The 21,027-nt window shown below is 37.4% G+C and overlaps 1 protein-coding gene across 1 annotated transcript in view; it reads right to left on the bottom strand.

Moving 5' to 3' along the window:
• LOC114707191 (complement factor H-like) overlaps window positions 1-13,494 on the bottom strand; it is a 52,170-nt gene extending 38,676 nt beyond the window's left edge. The window contains exons 1-2 of the mRNA XM_028889854.2: window positions 13,346-13,494; window positions 4,013-4,198 (exon numbers count right to left, since the gene is read on the bottom strand). The gene's annotated coding sequence lies outside the window, so the exon portion shown is untranslated. The remainder of the gene's footprint in view (window positions 1-4,012; window positions 4,199-13,345) is intronic.
• Between the last annotated feature and the right edge of the window lie 7,533 nt (window positions 13,495-21,027).

The raw sequence follows: 21,027 nt of genomic DNA, 5'->3' as shown, positions 1-21,027 counted from the left end.
AAAAGAGACTGCCGAACTTTGCCAAGACAAGGTGGGACAGTCCTTCAAAAAACCTGCTTCAAAGATAAGTCTGTCAGTTATGGTAGGCTTGTAGGCTGAAGGTGGATGCCCTAATGTTACAGAGGAACCCTGGGTGACTTTCTAGGCAGCCAGCTGTTTCTGTCATTTCTCACATTTTTTTGGAAGTTGCTTGTTTTCACTTCCTGTTTACATAGATAATATTTCCTTCTCAGGTCTCTGAGGGAATTGAAGACTAGATAGTTATAGTTACCGACACAGAAAAGAAACTCACCAAGAGGCATAAGGTATATAGGGTTGAGAGACATTAAAAGATAATTTTGACAATGCAAATTAGTATAGAACCAAAATAAGATATATAATGGAATATTTTCTTTGAATTTGTCAAGTGTTAATGGAGTAGACATTATTGATGTAATTATTGCCTGCATATATAGTATATACTCACTGTACTTATTGTATATAGTTTTTCTTATATTAGTTATAACCTTCTGTTTTGTTTTAGACAAAAAAAGAGAAATGGGTAATATTTTGTTTGTACTCTAACAAATAGCTTGCCTGAAGATCAGAGGGTAATGCCAGCCACTAGTTAACCATAGAGGCCAGGCAGTGATGCCCCACACTTTTAATTCTAGCACTTGGGATGAGGAAATAGGAAGATCAGGAGTTCAAGGCCACCCTTGGCTGCATGAGATTGATCCAGTCTAAAAGAGAAACAGAGCGAGGCAGTGGAGGCTCACACCTTTAATTCCAGCACTCAGATTCTCATGCCTTTGATCCCAGTACTTGGGAGACACATGCCTTTAATCCCAGCACTAGAAAGATGGAGGCAGGAAGTGACATGGCTGGGAAGAGAGAGAAATATGTGGTGGGATGCACCTATGAATTCTGAGTGGTTGTGAGAGCATGCACAAGTGCAAACTAGACCAGTTCCATCACAGAGAGGGCTGGCAAATCAGCCATTCTCCAGTACAATACCACACATCAAACAAAATGAAAATAGTACAAGTTTGGCTTCTTGCATTGGTTTAATATGAAAGATAAAGAGTACAGAAATTTGGGTTGGTAGTAGAAGCGGTATATACCCAGGAGTAGTTGGATTATGCAAATATGACCAAAACACATGGCATAAAATTTTCAAATAAATAATAATAAAAAGAAAATTCTGAAAAAAATTAAAATTATTTTAAGTGTCATATATAAACAGAAATAATTCACAAATATTTCTTGGGCTTCATTGAGTGTTAAAATACACTGACTGGAAATAATATTATAAACTCATAAGATGAGCCATGCCATAAATTAAAATATTCACAAATTTGATAAAGGAATCGTATCCTAGATATGTAAAGAATTATAAAATAAATTAAAAAAGAAAATATTTAATTATAATAGGCATTTTAGGTGATTGCTATTATTAGTCAACTATGAATATAAAATTAAAGTATAGTGATATACTTCCTTTGCTAATGCATTTAGAATCTAAATCGTGACTCTCATCATTTTTAGAGGAAAACAAGTCAACTGGAAGCCTTGCTCATTGCTGCTATTGATATAAAATGTCCCAATCATTCTGAAAATGTACATGCCAGTTTCTTACAGACTAAATCATGCACATGTCATAGCACTCATTTCAGTTGTAGATTTAATTAATCTAAGAAATATTTTATAAATTTCAAACTAACAGTTTATCTTCCAATTTTCATAAATACCTCAAAATTTTCCACAATTAAAAATAACCAATGTGTTTCTGAAAATGGTACCTAGCTAAATTACCATATATTTATGTAAAGAAAAAGAATTCTAAAGTAATCTATGGTGATAAAAATAAAATAACATCTTAAAAAGTCACAGAAATACACAAAAGCAGTATGTCCATAGAAATCAGCCCAACTAAGACCATAGAAAGAATCTGTAAAATTAATAATGTAAGTAAAACTAGCATGAAGGAAAGACTGTCAAATAAAAATTCAGTATAAATTTTAAGTATGTCACTAATATTCATCCTATAAAAGTTTAAATCATTGAGAACAGAAAATTCTTAGAGATTAATTAAACAATGGAAATATATCGAAGAATAATACTAACAAAAGTTTCTCATCAGCAAAATGGTACAATAGAAGACAATTGCCAAACATTAAAAAACAGATTAAACTTTTAATGATGCATCACATTCATAAACAGGAAGATTAATATTATGTGGTTGTTTCAAAATTGTTCCAAAAATTCATGATAATGTCAAAATATATCAAACCAAGGTTAATTTAAGAAGCTGTGGTTCAAAGTAAGCAACACATTTGATACACACACACACACACATATATATATATATATATATAATATATATATATATTATATATATATATTTCAAAGAGATTAATTTTTTGAACTCTTAACTTTTCAGGAAAAAAGTCATAGAAAAAAACTGATTTTGACAAATAAATGAAAAACTTCAAATTTTCTTAGGTTTGTATTTTAAAATCTCAAATGTTAATAAAAGAAATACATAGCAGCATTGCTCTGCTGTAATGTTTATAGACAGTTATTTTGAAAAATAATAATGAAGTGTAACATCACACAGTCATTAGCAAGGACATAGAATAAGAAGAAGGCATTGACACAAGTGTATATTGGTACAGAAACTGGAGAAAAACATGATAACTAGAAAATGCACAATGCCCCAGAATTCCCTTTCCAATTACACATCATAAAGAACTCAGAGATAGTTGGCATTTCTGTAAAATGTTGTATTACTTCTTGAATATATGAATTATGTGCATAGCTTTTATATTTTTTTCAATTTTAAGCTAAAAAATTTTAATTGTTATGAATCAAATGACAAAATGGTTTCAAAATATATACTGTTATGAATTAAATGAAATGTACTAAATGTTTTGTTGTAGTATGGCCCAATATCTATTATGTGTGTTTACTTTGCTATATACTTACCAAAAATCCTCAGTATTCACTTATATACACTTGAAAAGAAGCATTTTGCTATAGTCAGTACACATGGGATGGGGAGTCAAGAGCATCTTGTGATCTCGGTGCTGGTTACTTACTGACAGGGATGCATTTGAGTTGAGGAGAGCAGCCATTCTCTGTACATGTAATGTGTCTTGACCCATTTGGAAGACTGTAGCCAGAATAACACTTACCTTTTTTTTTTTTTTTTTAGATGATTTTCTTTATTAAGAAATTTTCTACTCACTCCACATACTATCCACAAACCCCCCTCTCCTCCCTCCTCCCACCCTCCAGCCCTCTTTCCTAAGCCACCCTGCAACCCCCAAATCAAGGTCTCCCATGGGGAGTTAGCAGAGCCCAGCACACTGAGCCTAGGCAGGTCTGAACCCAATCCCACTGCACCAAGGCTGTGCAAGGTGTCACACCACAGGCACCAGATTCCACAAGCCTGCCCATAGACCAGGGACAGATCCCGATCCCCATGCCTTGGTGCCCCCAAAACAGTTTGAGCCAAATATCCGTTTTCCGTATCCAGAGACTGGACTAGGCCCTCTGGATACAGAACACTTAACTTTTATAGACATGCCCTGTAACTTTCTTGCTTGCAAAGCTGAAGATTCCCCATTCTCCACTTCATGGAAAACACGTTGTCCTAAGAACCATAAGATGATAAATTAAAACATAAGACCTTCTTTTATTAAAAAAAAACTAAATTAAAACTTATCTTTACAATAGTTAAATGACATTAAAAGTAAATCTAATACTCAATGTTTAAAAGAGTACCACTTATCTTTTGTTTTTATAAATAAAACATACAAGCAATGAAGACTTTCTCATAGTCCCTATTTTTCATGTTCATTTCATGAAGAGCTGCTCACAAGGGACAGGAACTGGTCTTTTTTTTTTCTCACAAATTCTTCTGTTGGTCTTATTTTTGACATGATACTTAAATGTAATCATGTATGTGCTCTTCTGTTCTCCACTCTTTGATAGAGTTAAACATGATTTAATATAGATGTTGACTTACTGCGGCATGGAACTTTAGGCTCCCATCCTTGTTGAGTGCAGTAAATGACATTCATGGGAAAAGGCCCAAATCCTCTATTGCAGTAAATGATGTATCTCTTTCCTAACTGTGCTGGGAAAGAATGTTTGTGGATTGCAGCAGAAACTAGACCACCATTTTTGATTTGTGGATAATCACAAGGTTTCACTGCAATAAAAAAAAGACAGAAAAACACTCATATCATAGACAAAAACTCGATCAGTGAATTACTTTCTATTAATTAAAATAACTATGTCCAGAGATTGTCCCGGAGAAGGAGACAAATAGAATTCAGAGAGCTGAGGTATATGAGATGGTCTTTCCTCATGAAATCAAGTTATTCCTTACAGCTCACCAGAGAAGTGGGCCAGGAATATTTATTAATATTCAATAACTATTTATAATTTGAATTGGGACTGAAAAATCTTATGTTATTACATCATATTGAACTATTTTTGTACTTTCATATTGAAGTACTATATTGTTGATTACATTAATAAGTTTTTATGTAATGTTTCATTAACTTTTTCTTCTTTATATTCTTATTTATAAATAATTAGTACTTTTAATATCAGAATAGTATGAATTTTTGCAGGAAGGATGATTCTACTTCAGGGAACCTCATGCAATATTTTAAAAGAGTTTCAGCAAATGCCACTGACAAAAACACACAAATTTTCTATAGCTTCCTTATTCATTTTACTTTGTTTTATAAGATAAAAATTTCAAGATTTTTCTATACATTTGGTACATGGTTTACTAATGTATATTCTTTCCATCCTAAGTGTTCTTCTTCAACAAATTTGAGAATTATACTTTTCATAGAGCATTAATAAATCAAGTTAGCTCACTGAGGTTTCTTGTTAGAGGTTACCAAAGAGAGGCATGGTTTCAGATAGGAATATCATTATGACCACAATCCAGCTCTTAGTTAGTCTTCATTCTCATACGGGTACAGGTGAATCTGTCTCTGTCCCCTTTATTGACAATTCCTCAAAACAAACCTAACCAAGAAAGTGAAAGTCTTTTATAATAAAAATTGATTAGTTGATTCTGTGGACTGTGTTCTTCTGGTGCCCTTGACCCCTCTGGTTCCTACCATCCTTCCTTCCTCTCTTCTGCAGGATTCTCTGTGCTCCCCCTAATATTTGGATGTGGGTTTCTGCATCTGCTTCCATCAGTTGCTGGATGAAGCCTCTATGATGAAGATTACTCTGGGCTCTGGTCTATTAGTATAACACAATATAATTAGGAATCATTTCATTGACTTTTTTTTTGGTCAGTCATATTTGGTTCTATCCGAGGTCTCTGGGCTATCCAGTCTCTGGCTCCTGGTTACTTCACTGACTCTTTGCCTGCTTTGGGACCCTTTTACTCTTACTGGGTTGCCCCATCCAACCTTAATATGAGGGGATTTTCTTAGTCTTAGTGTAAATTGTTATGTCATGTATGGCGGATTGAATGTAATTGGCCCCCATTAAGCTCATAGGGAGTGGCACTATTATGTGTCTTTGTTGGAATAGGTATGGCCTTGTTGGAGGAAGTGTGTCACTGAGGGGATAGGTTTTCAGGTCTCCAATAGTCAAGCTACACTTATCACTTCTTTTTGACTACAGGTCAAGATGTATTAACTTTCAGCTCCTTCCTCATCACGATGTCTGCCTGCACTCCTCCATGTCCTGCCATGATGATGATAATAGACTAAACCTCTGAAATTACAAGCCACCCCAATTAAATATTTTCCTTTATAAGCATTTCCAAGCTTTGTAGCTGCAAGTTTTCCTGTGTCTCACCTGGTCCACAGCTGCTCAGACCCAAGTAACAAAAGCTTATATTAACTAAAACTGCTTGGCCATTAGCTCAGGATCACTACTGACTAGCTCTTACACTTAAACTCAGCCCATTTGGTTAATCTCTATGTCACCATGTGTTCCATGGCTTTATCTGTGTGCCATTATATGCTGCTCCCTGGATGGCAGACTGGCATCTCCTGACTCAGCGTTCCTCTTCTCAGAATTCTCCTTGTCTGCTCATCCTGCCTATACTTCCTGCCTGGCTACTGGCCAATCAGTATTTTATTTATCAACCAATCAGAGCAACACATTTTCACAGCATGCAAAAAGACATTCCCTCATCACTTACTCTTTTCTTTCTAAACAAAAGGAAGGTTTTAACTTTAACATAGTAAAATTGTATATATCAATCAAGAATTACAGTTATAATATCTAATCTATATATTTTGTAAGATTAAAGAAAATATTTTATCTATCCTATATTTGTGAGTCTAAAGTTTCATATCTAATTTATCTTTTATCATAACCAAGGAAAATTATAACTATCTAGTCTTCAACTACATCAAAGACCCCAGAAGAATATAATATTACCAAAGTAAGCAGGAAGTGCATTATAAGCAACTTCCAAAAATCTAGAATAACAGAGACAGCTGGCTGCCTGGACAGTCACCTAAAGTTCTTCTACAATATTGGGACATCCATTTTTAGCCCATAGGCCTAGAGTCTCTCAGTCAATTCTCTGTGTCCTGTAGAATGTCTGACAGTTTCTTCTGTGAAGCAGGAACCTGAAGGACCATTTTACCTTGCAATGTTCAGTGGTCATCTTCCTAAGGGCCCAGCATGTCCAGTTTATACAACATTTTGTCAAGCAGTCCAGAAGAACAGTTTCTTGCTCAAATGGTTATTTTTGTCAAGAAGATAAACTCCATATAGAGTGTCTTTGATGCCCATCTCTCTCTTTGAAGTAAATTGGTAATGCCAGGAGTAGGCATATCCTAATGTCCAGAAAAGTCTAAGTTTTTAAAACATCTTAAATGCCATATTCTGTAGGTCTTTGAAGTGTTTGAAGATTACGTATATAATTGAATTATACCTATGTAACCTAGAAAACTTAACATGACTATAAGTTTGACTATCATGGAATGGAAGACTAACTATTAATCTGCATTTCTCAACTATACACTGTAATTTCAAATGAGTTGCATAAACAAAATGCTTTAAACAAGAGTAGATATATACATACAATATAACAAGTTTAACTTTAAATTTGTATCAATAATAAAATCCATAGCAATGTAAAACATTTCAAACAAGTTGTTGCTCTTTAAAAGTAGATTCAATAATCTACCCTATCATCCCATCATATCTATATCCTATATTTCTTTCTTTCTTTTTCTCTCCAGACAGGGTTTCTCTGTGTAGTTTTGGTGCCTGTCTTGGATCTCACTCTGTAGACCAGGCTGGCCTTGAACTCACAGAAATCTCCCTGGCTCTGCCTCCAAGTGCTGGGATTAAAGGTGTGTGCCACTACTGCCTTGTTATATCATATCCTCTTTTTGTCTTTTAGAAAAAAAATTGACTATGACCAATAACAATTTGTAACCAACAACCTAAACAAAGACAAATGTCCATAATCCATTTTTTGGAGGGGGGGGTATGTGGGTATAGTTTTCTAGGCTACTTTCTGCTGATAGAGGGCACTGATCATCTTAGGGTACAGAAAAAAAATTTTAGGATTATGGTCAAGTCCTGACTGGAGTAGTCTGTGATGCTGTATTCTCTGAACCAGATGTTTTGAAGTTGATTTTGGATATTGGATGATCTGAGCCATGGTGTCATTGGAGACCTTTCAGGGGGTCTTGGCTGGTCAAACCTGATGTATCTTAATCTGAAACAAATCCATAGCCTCTTGCTTCCTGTGGACACAAAAGCAGAGTCTCCTTTCTAAAGCAACATATCCTTAGATCCAAATTTTGAAGTCAAGATACTATATATATATATATATATATATATATATATATATATACAACACATATATATATTCATACATATATGTATATATATGCTCAATTTAGCAACCTTTACAAATGTCTTTCTGCAGTTAAAAACACCAAAGACAACACAATCCAGATTCTCTGTATAATATCCATCTCTACGTGGCTTATTTTTATAATACCTTTACTATCTCTTTAAAGACTATTTTTAAAAAACTATTTCTTTATATAACTGTCTATATTCATTTTCTTCTCTCTTCCAAGCCTATGTACATTTTTACACACACTGTAAACCATTTAAAGTCTTGTTCCATCTGAATCTGCCTTATTGTGAATCTATTGCTTTAAACTGCAGCATTACTAGGACTGAAATGGCAGCTTTCAATAAGAGGTGTTAAGTGTATTAGTTTGAAAGACATCATAAGATAATTTTCTGTTGATAATACAAGAGAGCACAGAAAGTGAATTAGGTACATTTTGGACTCACCAAAATAGGATAGATAATGGAATATTTTCTCTGAATTTGTCAATGCAAATGGACTAGACATTGTTGATGTATTTATTCCTTGTATATATTGTTTATAGTTATTGTACTTATTGTATATAGTTTTTCTTATATTAGTTATAATTTTTTATTTTTAAAATTTTATTAGACATAAAAGGGGAAATGTGGTGATATTTTATTTGTGCTGAAATGTGGTGATATTTTATTTGTCTATTAGTAAATAAAGTTGGCCTGGAGATCAGAGGAAATAGCAAGCCATTTTAAGTAAACACAAAAGTCAGACAGTGGTAGCACACACCCTTAATGTGACCACTTAGCAGGCAGGTCTCTGTTTGTTCAAGGCCACACTAGGGAACAGAGCCAAGTGTGGTGACACACACCTTTAATCCCAGTACCAACCACAGAGACCTGTAGGTCTGTACAGACTGGCGGTCACAAGGAAGTGAGGTAGCTGGGCTAAGATAGCCAATGAGAGGGTAGAACAGCAAGGCAATAAAAGTCTGTGTAGACAGGAAGTCTTGGCATTTGGAAGCTGCAGAGCTGGTGAGGTAAGGTTAGCTGGTGACTATTCCTATTTCTCTGATCTTTTCACCCCTATATTTGGCCCCATGTTTTTATTTAATAAGACCATTTAGAAATTTGTCTGCAATGGTCATGTTGTCTCTTCACAGCAATAGAAATCCTAAGTAAGACAGAAGTTGGAACCAGTAACAGGGGCATTACTGTGACAGGCCTGACCATGCTTTTGTTTGGAGCAAATGAGACTTTGGAAGTTTGGGTTAGGAAAGCAGTGGGGTACTCTAAGCATTGGTTAATGTGTCATGCTACTATGAGGGGTGCATGTTCCAGCTTACAGAAACCAAAATACTATATGGAAAAGGACACTGTCAATTAGGCAAAATGGCAACCTACAGAATGGGAAAATTTTTTATTGACTTCATATAAATAGGGGACTAAATATCTAAAATATATGAAGAACTCAAAACCTAGGTATCAAAAAAGCCAAATAATCCAATAGATTAGGGTATAGATCTAAACAGATAATTCTCAGTAGAGGAATCTCAAATGGCTAAGAAACACATAAAGAAATGTTTAACATCATTAGCCACAATGGAAATGCGAAAATTGCAGGTAAATGAATGCAACTAGAAAAAGTCATTCTGAGTAGGGTAATCCAGACCCGGAAAGTTAAATATAGTATGTATTTACTTATATGTGGGCATTATCCATTAAATAAATGGTAACCAAGCTACCATCTATGGAACCAGAGAGATTATGTATAGAGGAAAGGACTGGGGAAGGGGGACATATAGGACTTTCTGTGGTTGGAAAATTGAATAGATTTTGTGAGTGAACTGTGAATGGCTAGAACTGGAGTAGGAGAATCAGGTAGAAAGAATGGAATGTGGGGAGGCACAGCTAGACTTGAGAGGCATTATAGGAGAAGAATCGAAGCCCAGTGCAGTGGAAACTTTCTCAAACATATGATGGCTATCCAAATAAGAGGGGGAAAATCCCAATTTGTCATTTTTGTAGCTAAGAGAAGATTCCAGTACAAGGACTGGGTTACATCCAAAGTTATTGGCTAAATGGCTCACATTGGAATGCACCAGATAATCCAGACTGTTGCCAAGGAAGTAAGATGCTCTCTACAAGCTGACAACAAGGTCCTATTGTTGAAGACAACACTCATACAACTCATTGAACATGGAGAGGTCAAGCTGGTGCCTATATAAAACTTTTTTCCCTATGTTCTAGTGTCTTTGGTAAAGGCAGGTACTCTGCAGACTACCAAAAGAGAAATGTATACAACAACTCAGCCACAAGCCCTTTGGTCTACAATGCTGCCCTGACTGCAAAATATACTAAGGCAATGGAGGCACAAAGCTTGTAGGAGTAACCGAGTAATGTCTGATTTGACTTATGACCCTTCCATGAGGTTAAACCCATACCCAACACTACTTGGGTGACTAAGAACCAGACACTAGATAGCCCAGAGACCTAGAGTAAAACTGAAAACTGGACATTTAAAAAAGGAAATAGCGATAAAAATGGCTCCTAATAATATTCTGCTATACTTGTAGAGGAGCCCTTTATTCAGCATTCATCAGAGACACCTCCATCTTATCAATTACAGAGAATCACAGCCAGACATTACTGAGAGAGAGAGAGAGAGAGAGAGAGAGAGAGAGAGAGAGAGAGAGAGAGAGAGAGAGAAAGAGAAAGACAGACAGACAGATATTCAGATGCTTAGCTCTAAATGAGATGTTTCCATCAAATACCTCCCCTCAGAGATCAGGGAACTCAGTGGAAGAAGAGGTGGAAAGGGTGTAAGGGAAAGAGCAGATGGAGGACACCAGGAAAACAAGACCCTCTGAATCAACTGAGAAAAAAAGTTCATATGAACTCACAGAGACTGAAGCAACAAGCACAGGGCCTGCATAGGTCTGCATCCAGTTCTCTGAATATACATTAAAACTTTCCGTTTAGTGTTTTTAATGTAGTGCCTATATATGTGAATGAGTGGTTTTCTAATTCTCTTGGACTCTTTTCTTATGTTGATTTTTCTTATCCAATTTTAATGTGATTATGTTTATTTTACCTTATTATATTTTATTTAGTTATGTTTTGTTGTTATCTTTTAGAAGCCTATTCTTTTCTAATGAGAGACAGAAAGGGAATATAGATCTGGATGAGAGGGGAGGTGTGCACAAACTGGGAGGTAGAGGAAACTGAAATTAAGATATATTGTATAAGAAACAAATCTATTTCAATAAAAGGGGTAAAAGAATCAATTGAAAGATATAGATGAAGATGATGGCATAGACAGATAGATAGATAGACAGATAGACAGATAGATAGATAGATAGATAGATAGATAGATAGATAGACTAGATAGATGATAGAATGAAAGACAAATAGAAAAGTAGATAGGCCAACAGACAGCAAAACTGATAGCCAAACTTTGTCAAATTGTTTCCATAGCATAAACTCAAGACTACAACTGTTTTAGTATTGTAGACAGCTGGGGTTCCAAAGGGCACAGCAGTGTCCCATGACCTGAGGCTTCCAAGTAAAGCACAAAACTAATGGAAAAGTAACATCATCAAGTTGTCTTGCATATATCCAGCATAGACTGAAGAAGGATGTGTGAGGCTAGCCAGCTGGAGTTTCCCATCTAGATTCCCAGGAAGAGCATAAAAAACAGTGAAAGACGAGGGTTGGCAAGTTCACCTATGCAGGGGAGAGGGGAATTAATCAGAAACTCCAGCTTACAGTTTCAACTCGTCCAGTGAGTTCCTGCTGGATATTAAGAGCACCTGACTTGTTCATGTGATCTCTGTTGCTATTTGTTCTTTTTCTTAGAAACCTCATCCAAGAGGACTCTCAAAGTGGAAATCCAGATGCCTGCCATAAATTAGCCACTGTAGTGGACCAATGCTTGATATCTTGAGGACCTGAAATCATGTTTTACTGTCTGTTTGTAATCTATTTATCTACCTCTTACTTGCTACATATTCTTTAACTTTTGTTGCTGTACACTTAGTAAATTCACTTATTTAAAAGGAATATTATAAATATGTAGGTCATTCTCCAGAATGTACAGAATACCAGACAATGAACTGCATTTACAAATACCATTGTACAGACTGAGCAGTGTGTGTTTAGGGATATATTTATGTATATATTTATACACATATACACATATATCCTCCCATATATATATACACATATGCATATATTCCCCATCTACACACACACACACACACACACACACACACACACACACATACACACACATGAATGCAATAAAAAATTAATGAAAGAAGAGGCCATGAGTCAGAGAAAAAGGAGGGTATACGGAACATTTTAGAATTAATAAATAAGGAGAAATGTAATTATATCTTAATCTCAAAAATTTTTAAAGTACAAAAAATTTAAAGCATTTGCTTTCTGTTCTTTGACAGGATGCATTTTTTTCTCATTAGGTGACTGCTTTCATGTGACTGCAATCAAAGTGATTTATCATAGCGTAATAAAATGAGCTGAAAATCTCTAAAATAATGGTACAAATTTTGTTACAAAATGTGAAAAGGTGAATCTCTAAAAAGTTTGTAATTATCTTGATTCTACCCTTTTCACTTAAATGAGAACTGAGGAGTTACATAAATAATCCATAATTACATGTAAACAATAGCAAACAACAAATAGCAAAATATAGAGTACCAGAGTAAAATATAAAAACCAGAGTAAAGAATAGTTTAATTCCAGAATCCTACAACTTGTTTAAGGCATTGTTTGAGATTCCTTGGATGTGATGGCATCCTGAAACACTGAGGGACAGCTGTAAAATCCTGGTAAAGCACACAGTGTTAATGCAGAGGTGACATAATCTCCTATTTTCTAAGTTCACTGGAGAGAACAGAAAAGAGCAAATTGTTGGCATTTTGGTGCCTCACATTCAAAATAGCAATATTCTTCACTGGCTTATTAAAAGGCACTTCCATTTGATAAAGGATAATTTGGTTTCAATGGGAAAAGTTACTCATTTTAATGACTGTGACATTAAAACTTGTCTGATCTGTAAATATAAAATAAATCCCACACATACTCAGAGATATTTAGAGTCTGTTGCGAGTTTTGTCCTGGTCAGTGGCTTTAAGTTGAATACCATCTTAAAGATTCATCTTGTTACATCTATTATTCACACACTTTAAAAGAGATTTCTATTTGTGTCTCCAAATTATATTTAGAAGCCATTCACACATAAAATGGGTTTAGAAGACAGAGAAAAGCCCATTTTATTAAAATTTTTCTCTTTAATTGCTTATCAGAAACTCCATAAATCAATCAGTTTTTATGACTCAAAAATTTTTTCTAATTTTTTACTTAAATTTTTTATAGTTTCTTTTCTGTGTCCAATATTTTATAATAAAATTTAAAATTGATTAAAAATATTCAATACACACACAGCAGATAAATTTGATTAGGAAGTACCTGTTTCAAACCTGTTTCTACTTACCTTCTTTGACAATAGAAAGCCATAGGGTTAGAAGGACATTGTCTAAGAGCAACATGCTAGACCACCCCATCTTCTAAAACCTAAAGCTCTCCAGCAGTGGTGGTGCATCTGGAAATCCTGTCATTAACAGTACTATTCGTGACTTTGAATTTCACTGCATTACTGGCAGCTAGTTTGGTAAATATCAAAGGTCACAGAAAGAGGAACAAAATAAACAATATTCTATTGGTGTTTTCACATTAATACTCTAAGTTAATCATTTTACATTTATTAAGCAATAAAAAGCATCCAATTTATCTGTGCCAGTCTCCTAGACAATCAAACTGTAGTATTCAGAAAAGAAAGTGAGAGATTAAATTTCTTTTTTAATTTTTAATTAATTTATTCATTTAACTTTTCTATCATCTATCTATCTATCTATCATCTAATCTATCTATCTATCTATCTATCTATCTATCTATCTATCTATTTTTATATTCCAACCAAAGTTTCTCCTCCCTGCCCTCTTTCCAGTTTCTGCTCCCAACCCCATCTATTCCTCCTTCACTGTTTTTCTTCAGATATAGACAGCACCCTCCCCCAAAGATATCAGCCAGCCATGGTATATCAAAGCTAGATGGGCAATCTGGTAGGAGGAATGGGTCCCGAATGGAGGCACCAGTGTTAGAGACAGCCCCTTCTCTCACTCTTAGGAGTCTTACACAAAGATCAAATTGCATAACATATATGCAGAGGGCCCAGGTCAAACCATGCAGGCTCTCGTTGTCAGTCTCAGTCTCTGTGAGTCGCTATGAGCCCAGGTTAGTTGGTTCTGTGGGTGTTCTTGTGGTGCCTTTGACAGCACTGGGACCTACAGTCAGTCCTTCCTCCCCCTCTTCCACAGGATTCCCCCAGCTCTGCCTAAGGTTTGGTCGTGGGTCTCTGCATCTGTTTCCATCAGTTTCTGGGTGAAGCCTCTCTGATGACAGGCTAGGCACCAATCTGTGAGTATAGCAGGATATCATTAGAGTGTACAGGGAGAAACAACTGAAATCTGGAGGCATCTTGGATGAGCTAGAAACCCAGAGCAGTGGAAACTCACAGGAATCGTTGAGGGTGATTTTTGCCAAGACTTCTAGCAATGAGGGATGTGAAGTCTGAACAAGCTTTCTCCTGTTACCAGGCAAGATTTCCAGTGGAAGGACTGGAACCCCAAGCCAGCCACAGAATCCACTGACCTAAAATTTGTCCTGCCTACAAGATGTGCTGGGGTAAATTCGGTGTAGAAATTGTGGGAGTGGCCAACTCATAACTGGTTCAGCTGGAGACTCATACCTGAGAGGGAGTTCCCAACTGAGGGCCAGGACTCAGGACTGGGATAACCCAGAGACCTAGGATAGAACCTAATATGAAAGGCAAAAAAGGAAAAAATTACTCATTTCTAAGGAACAGAATAAAACAGTAAAGGAATTGAAGAAGACAGTGGAGATTATGTTGAAAATTTTTAACCAGATTCAATTTGTAAAAATTTCAACACAAACTTGGAAATAAACAATAGTACAGGTTGTGGTAGTTTGGATGTAATTGGCCCCCATAAGCTCATAGGAAGGGGCACTATTAGGAGGGTTGACTTTGTTGAGGTAGGTATGGTCTTGTTGGAGGAAGTGTATCACTGTGGGTTGATCTTGGGAGGTCTCAGATGTGCCCAAGCTATGCTCAGTGCCTCAGTACTCTTCCTGTTGTCTTCTGGTCAAGATGCAGCCAGCACCATGTCTGCCTGTGTGCCACCATGTTCCCTGCCATAATGATTATGGACTAAACCTCTGAAACTGTAAGTGAGTCACCCCAATTAAATGTTTTCCTAATGAGAATTGCCATCATCATGGTATCTTTTCACAGCAATAGAAACCCTAACTAAGACAGAAGAAAATTTAAATATGTCTGAAAATGTCAATAGCAGCAAAATCATGGCTTAAAATATAAAACAAAAACCCTTCAAAGATTAGCCATAAAAACTGAAGCAATGCATCTCTGTAACTTAGCAGCCTAACAAAATTTCTTAGTGAAAGCAGTGATCAGAAATTAAACAAAATCAACATGAAATCTTATGAAAATATAAATACCATTAAAATAGTAGATACACAAATCAAGTATAGAGAAAAATCAAATATGAATTGTAGATGTAACCAACTGTCTTATTAAGAAACACAGAGCCAATGCAAAGAAGAAAGCCAAGAGATCAGAGCTAAGAGCCTTACCGCCTGCTGCAGCTAGCCTCTTCAGCCAAAAGACCTCTCCGAAAGAGACCTACTTCTTGTCTGTTTATCTTTATATAGTCTTTCTGTTCTGACTTCTCATTGGTTGTAAACCCAAACACATGACTGCCTCATCACTGCCTGTCTGTAGAGACTTCCAGATCTTCTATGGTATTGAGATTAAAACCATGTGTCTCCAATGCTGGCTGTATCCTTGAACACACAGAGACTTACCTAGCTCTGCCTACCAAGTGCTGGGATTAAAGGCGTGTGCCACCACTGCCCAGCATTTGCTATGGCTCTAATAGCTCTGACCCCCGGGCAACTTTATTTATTAACATACAATTAAAATCATATTTCATTACAAATAAAATATCACCATAATGAATATAAAAATTTCTCTTAAAAACATATTTCAGTGGAAATTTTAAAGGCAATTCAGTGAAATCAACTTGACTGCCTCCCAGGAAAGTAACTCCAGTTTAAACATTATATACTTATAATGTACTGCATTGCATAGTCATAAATTTGTATGGAGGTACATTAAAATGAGTAGACAAAAGAACATGATCATAAAGAAAACATTTGGAGTTATCATAATATCTTAACTCAAGAAACTAGAACTGTAAGACAGCTGAATAAAAACTGATATACATACTAATGTAATGGAAGAGATACTTAATAAAGAGATCTATGCATCTATGGTTAATTGATCTGGATAGAGTTTTGAAAACATACATTGGAGAAAGGACAGCATCTTCAAAGAAGCTACAAAAAAATTGATATCCATGTGGAGATGATTAAAATTTGATTCCTGTCTCTCATTCTGGGCAAAAACCAACTTACAGTGGACTAAAGACATAAACGTAAGACTAAAACAACACTGAATTTAAAAGGGAAAACATTAGGGAAACATTTCACTGGGTTTGAACACTGAATGTGTGGATGGGATCCTGAAGTAAAAGACACAAAATCAAACTTGATCAATGGGGTTTAGCACATTAAAATACTTCTGTATAACAAAGACGGTAATCAATACAACTTATAGACAGACTCTAGAATTAGAGAAAATGGTGGTCAGTTCATCAGTGTCAGGGGTTTACACATGTTACATAAGAGGCTCCTATGTCAAGAAAACATGAAATTGAAAAAAAAATTATAAAGTTCACCAAACAAAACTAGGTAAAATGAACAAACACTTAAAAAATAAATGTCCATATCAGTGAGGAAAAAAATGCTAAATATCATTATCTATAATTTCACTGCCAATCTAAGCTCCAGTGAGATATCTTATCACCCAGTTAGAATTGTGTTACAGAAAGAAGGCCTTAAAATAACAAATGATTGTGAATGTATAGTTGGAAAGAAACTCAAAGGCTGTTGATGGATGTCAACCCAGATCTTGGTCTCTATAGGACCATGGACCCAGACATAGCCCTTGGCTGCAGCTAGGCCCAGATGATACCATGATCCTGGGTGGTAGTACAGGCCATCCCAAATCTGTATGACCTTGGTTGCAGTAAGGCCACCCAGATTTCAGCCCAGACCACATTGGTGATATGGGCCATGGACTTCAACACAGACCTCAGCTGTAGTTGGACCATTGACCCAGACATGGTCCTTGGCAGCAGCCCAGGTCTGGATGTCACTATGGTCCCAGGTGGCAATGAAGGCTACCCAGATCATCACAGCCACAGTGACAGCCTAGGACATCAACATAGCCCCAGGTGGCAATCCATACCCTGGGAATCAGCATGGCCCTTGATGTCAAAAGGAGCCACAGACATCAACACAGGCTCTGATTGCAGGAGGGCCATGAACCTAGACATGTTCCCCAGCTTCAGCCCTGGCACAGACATCACCATGGAATGAGGTAGTAGCATGTGCCACTCAGATCTGTGTGGCCCAGGCTGCAGCATGGTCCTTGGGAATCAACACAATCCCAGGTGGCTAATCAGAAACAAATGCTAAGCCTTTGGTGGCAACAGGAGCCACAGATATTGACTTAGACCCAGGCTGCTGTAGGACCACAGACCCAGTCATGGTTTCCAACAGCAGCCAAGACTGCCACCCAGACCAGCATGGCTCTGGCAATGTCATGGCCCTTGCACACCAACAAGACCACATGTTACGGCCCAGACAACATGGGCCATGGACATTAACACAAACCCTGGCTGCTGTAGGACTACACACCCAGACACGACTCTTGGCAGCAGCTTAGACCTGGATGACACTATGGCCCCAGGTGACAGTACAGGCTACCCAGATCAGTGTGGCTCTGGCAGTAGCAGCCCTTGGACACCAAAATGGCCACAAGTCACATCTCAGACACTGGACATCTTTGTGTCTTTGGTGGCAACATGGGTCCTGGATGTCCACACAGACCCTGGCTATGGGAGGACTACAGAACCAGACATGGATTAACATCCATGGCTCCTGCTGCCACTGAGGGCCATGCGGATTCCCAGTGTCCGGTCAGCCATCTGTGTCCACATTTGTGTCCAGGGCCAGGCTGAAGCTGGGGCCATACATTTGAGTTGCCTGCACTTGATGCCATGATGACATCAGGGCCAGAGCTGCAGCTGAGGGTCATGTCTAGGCCCATGACCTTACTGCAGCCAGGGTCTGTGTTGATGTCCAAGGCTTCTATTACCATTAAAGGTCATTTGGACACCCAAGGTCTGGGGTCATGTTAGTTCCAAGGGCCATGCTGCTGTTGGGTCTGTGTTGATCTGAGTGGTCTTCACTGCCACCTGAGGTGACATCCAGACCCAGCTGCTGCTGAGGATCATGACTGGGTCCATGGTTCTACCATGGCTTGGGTCTGTATTAAAGTCCAAGGCCTGTGTTGCCGCTAGAGGTCACAGAGGTCCAGGGTTCAGGCCACAACCTGTGGCCATGTTGTTATCTGGGGGGCCATGCTGCTGCCACAGGCTATTCTGATCTGAGCAGTCAGTGCTTCCATCCAGAGCCTGGCTATTATCCATACCTGACCTGCTGCTGAGGGCCATGTCTGGGTCCATGGTCCAGCTGCAGCTGGGGTCTGTGTTGATACCTGTGGCCTCTGTCACCTCAGGGAGCCATGGGAACCATTCGAGATAAAATCAGAGGGCAATTCTGAGCCAGTCTAGCCCTTTGTTGGGTCTGGGAAAGCTGGCCCTGACTCTCACTGGACACTGCAGCAAGAGAGCTGGCCCCGACCCTCACAGGAGAACTATTCCTGGAATGTGGGCCCACCCCTTACCACAAGGCAAGAGAGAACTGACCCTGATGCATGGGCACAGGGAGTTGGCTATATTCTCTCACCTGATACAGGAGGCTCCCGTGGCCTGGACTGACCAGTTCAGCTACCACTAGGCCCATAGCTGTGCCTTGGGTTGCCCCACCCTAACATCTGCCTCATCTAGGACCTGCTGGAGCTCACGAAGGGACTGTTTTTGTGGAAAGATACCTGTAGGAGCTCTATGGCTTGGGGTGGACCCAGGATATCCCAAAGGAGTTTCGGTGAGGTCCATTGATGATGGTGTACCAGGAACCAGAGACCTTGAACCAGACCAGTGACTCTTGGTAGTGATCATTTGCCAGTAAAGCTGATTGGACAAAAGGGTATAAGATGTGACTCCCTGTTCCCAGTGCCACCAAAACGAATGAAGAGGTGTTAGAGAGGTGGGAAAGGTGAAGGAGGGAAGGGTTTGTTGTTGTTGTTATTGTTTTGTTTTGATCTTTTAAAATTTTCTTTTGAGGATTGTTGTAGGTGTGATGGGAGGATGTGCAGGGAATGGGAAGTGAACAGAATTGGGGTGCATGATGTAAAACTCCCAAAGAATCAATGAAAAAATTATGTTTAAAAAAAGCTGATGATGGAATTTGATTTGTGTAGTTACTATGAAGAACAATGCAGAGATTCCTTAAAAACTTGGAAATAGATCTGTCATCTCTCTGTCCCTTTTCTGGCAGGATCTCTAAGGAAACAAAATAGAGCTCTCAAGGTCATGAATATTCTTTGCTACCTCACAACTATGATGGGAACTTTTTTCGACATCTATCCATTGTATACAATGTAGTATACGGTGGAATATTGTTAATAATTTTCATTATTTGAGTATGAAAATGGCAATGGAGGACATTAAGTAAAATGAGCCAACACAGGAAGACAAGTCTTTTGTATTCACTCTCATACAGTGTACAGGAAACAAAATGCTCTTGAATGTGTAACTATGTCTATTAGGAGTTAAGTAGTATATAGAAAAGAAGGGTCATGAGTGATGTATTTATTCATTGCAAGTTGTATACAGACATGAAAATGATGTACATTCTTCCTATTATATGGATATCAGTATATGATAATGAAAAATTATTAATGATGAATAGCATATATAATTCTCTAATTTTTTTTAAAAAGAGTCAACTAATTTTGATTTCTTCACATACTAGTATTTGCCAGTCTAACAATCAACAAGACAATTATTTTTAGTTTGAGAGTGTTCCATTATAATCAGAAAACTGTCCTAGTCATTTGTCAGGATCCATGAGAACAAGGCACTTATGTAAACAATTTGGTGACTCTGGCCACTCCTCATTTCTACATGATGTTTTCTTGTTGTGCTGCAGTGGTACAAGGGTCAGCACTGATATTCAACTGACAACTTCAGAGTGTGTATCGGTAATGGGAAAAAGGTGATGTCACATTGTCAATAGGAGGAAGAGGCTAGCATTTCCTAGTCAAACCAAGAAACAACAGCAACAACAATAACAATAAAAACAGCATTTGAATGCTTGTGAGACCAGCTCAAAGTACAAGCTCAAGCAAAGCCAATAAAACTACAGTGCTAAATATAATATCAAAACTTTTGGTATTGAACTACATAAATGATTGCTTGAAGAAATTTTAATCATGTAAACTAAGTGTTACAGTGCAAACTCTTTCTGCCATCTCACCCAAAGTACTTATTAAACTAGAGCAAGGATGTTGGCTTTGCAGAGTTGTAGTAGAGCACACCATTTGGCTATCTAGTACCAAATGGTCATCCTTGGAAACAAACATACAAGTTACAGTGCACAGATTGAGGTTATCCTGAAAAAATAAAGAGAAAGAAGCAGTTAATAGTAACACAGTCAGTTCTTCAGGGTTAGATCATGTGAGTCAGAGAATGCATAGTGAGATCAAGGAGAACATCACTTCTGTCTGTGACAATAGGTTTATTTCAAGTCAGTCTATTCCTGTACTTGATAGATAAAGTAGTAAAGTTCTTAGGATCAACCAACATGTGTCTTGCTTTTATATTTAACTGCTTTAGTACTTTCAATAATGTTCCCACTAGATACTATACATTTTATTTTACTCTTTTGATTATAAAATATTAAAATATTTCTCCATTCTCTTTCCTCCCAACAAACCCTCTTTTATTCTCCTCTCTACTCTCCTTCAAACCCATGGCATTTTCTTCA

The sequence above is a fragment of the Peromyscus leucopus genome, chromosome 15, assembly GCF_004664715.2.
Source record: "Peromyscus leucopus breed LL Stock chromosome 15, UCI_PerLeu_2.1, whole genome shotgun sequence".
NCBI classification, from domain to species: domain Eukaryota; kingdom Metazoa; phylum Chordata; class Mammalia; order Rodentia; family Cricetidae; genus Peromyscus; species Peromyscus leucopus.
This window is presented reverse-complemented; position numbering and strand designations above follow the sequence as displayed.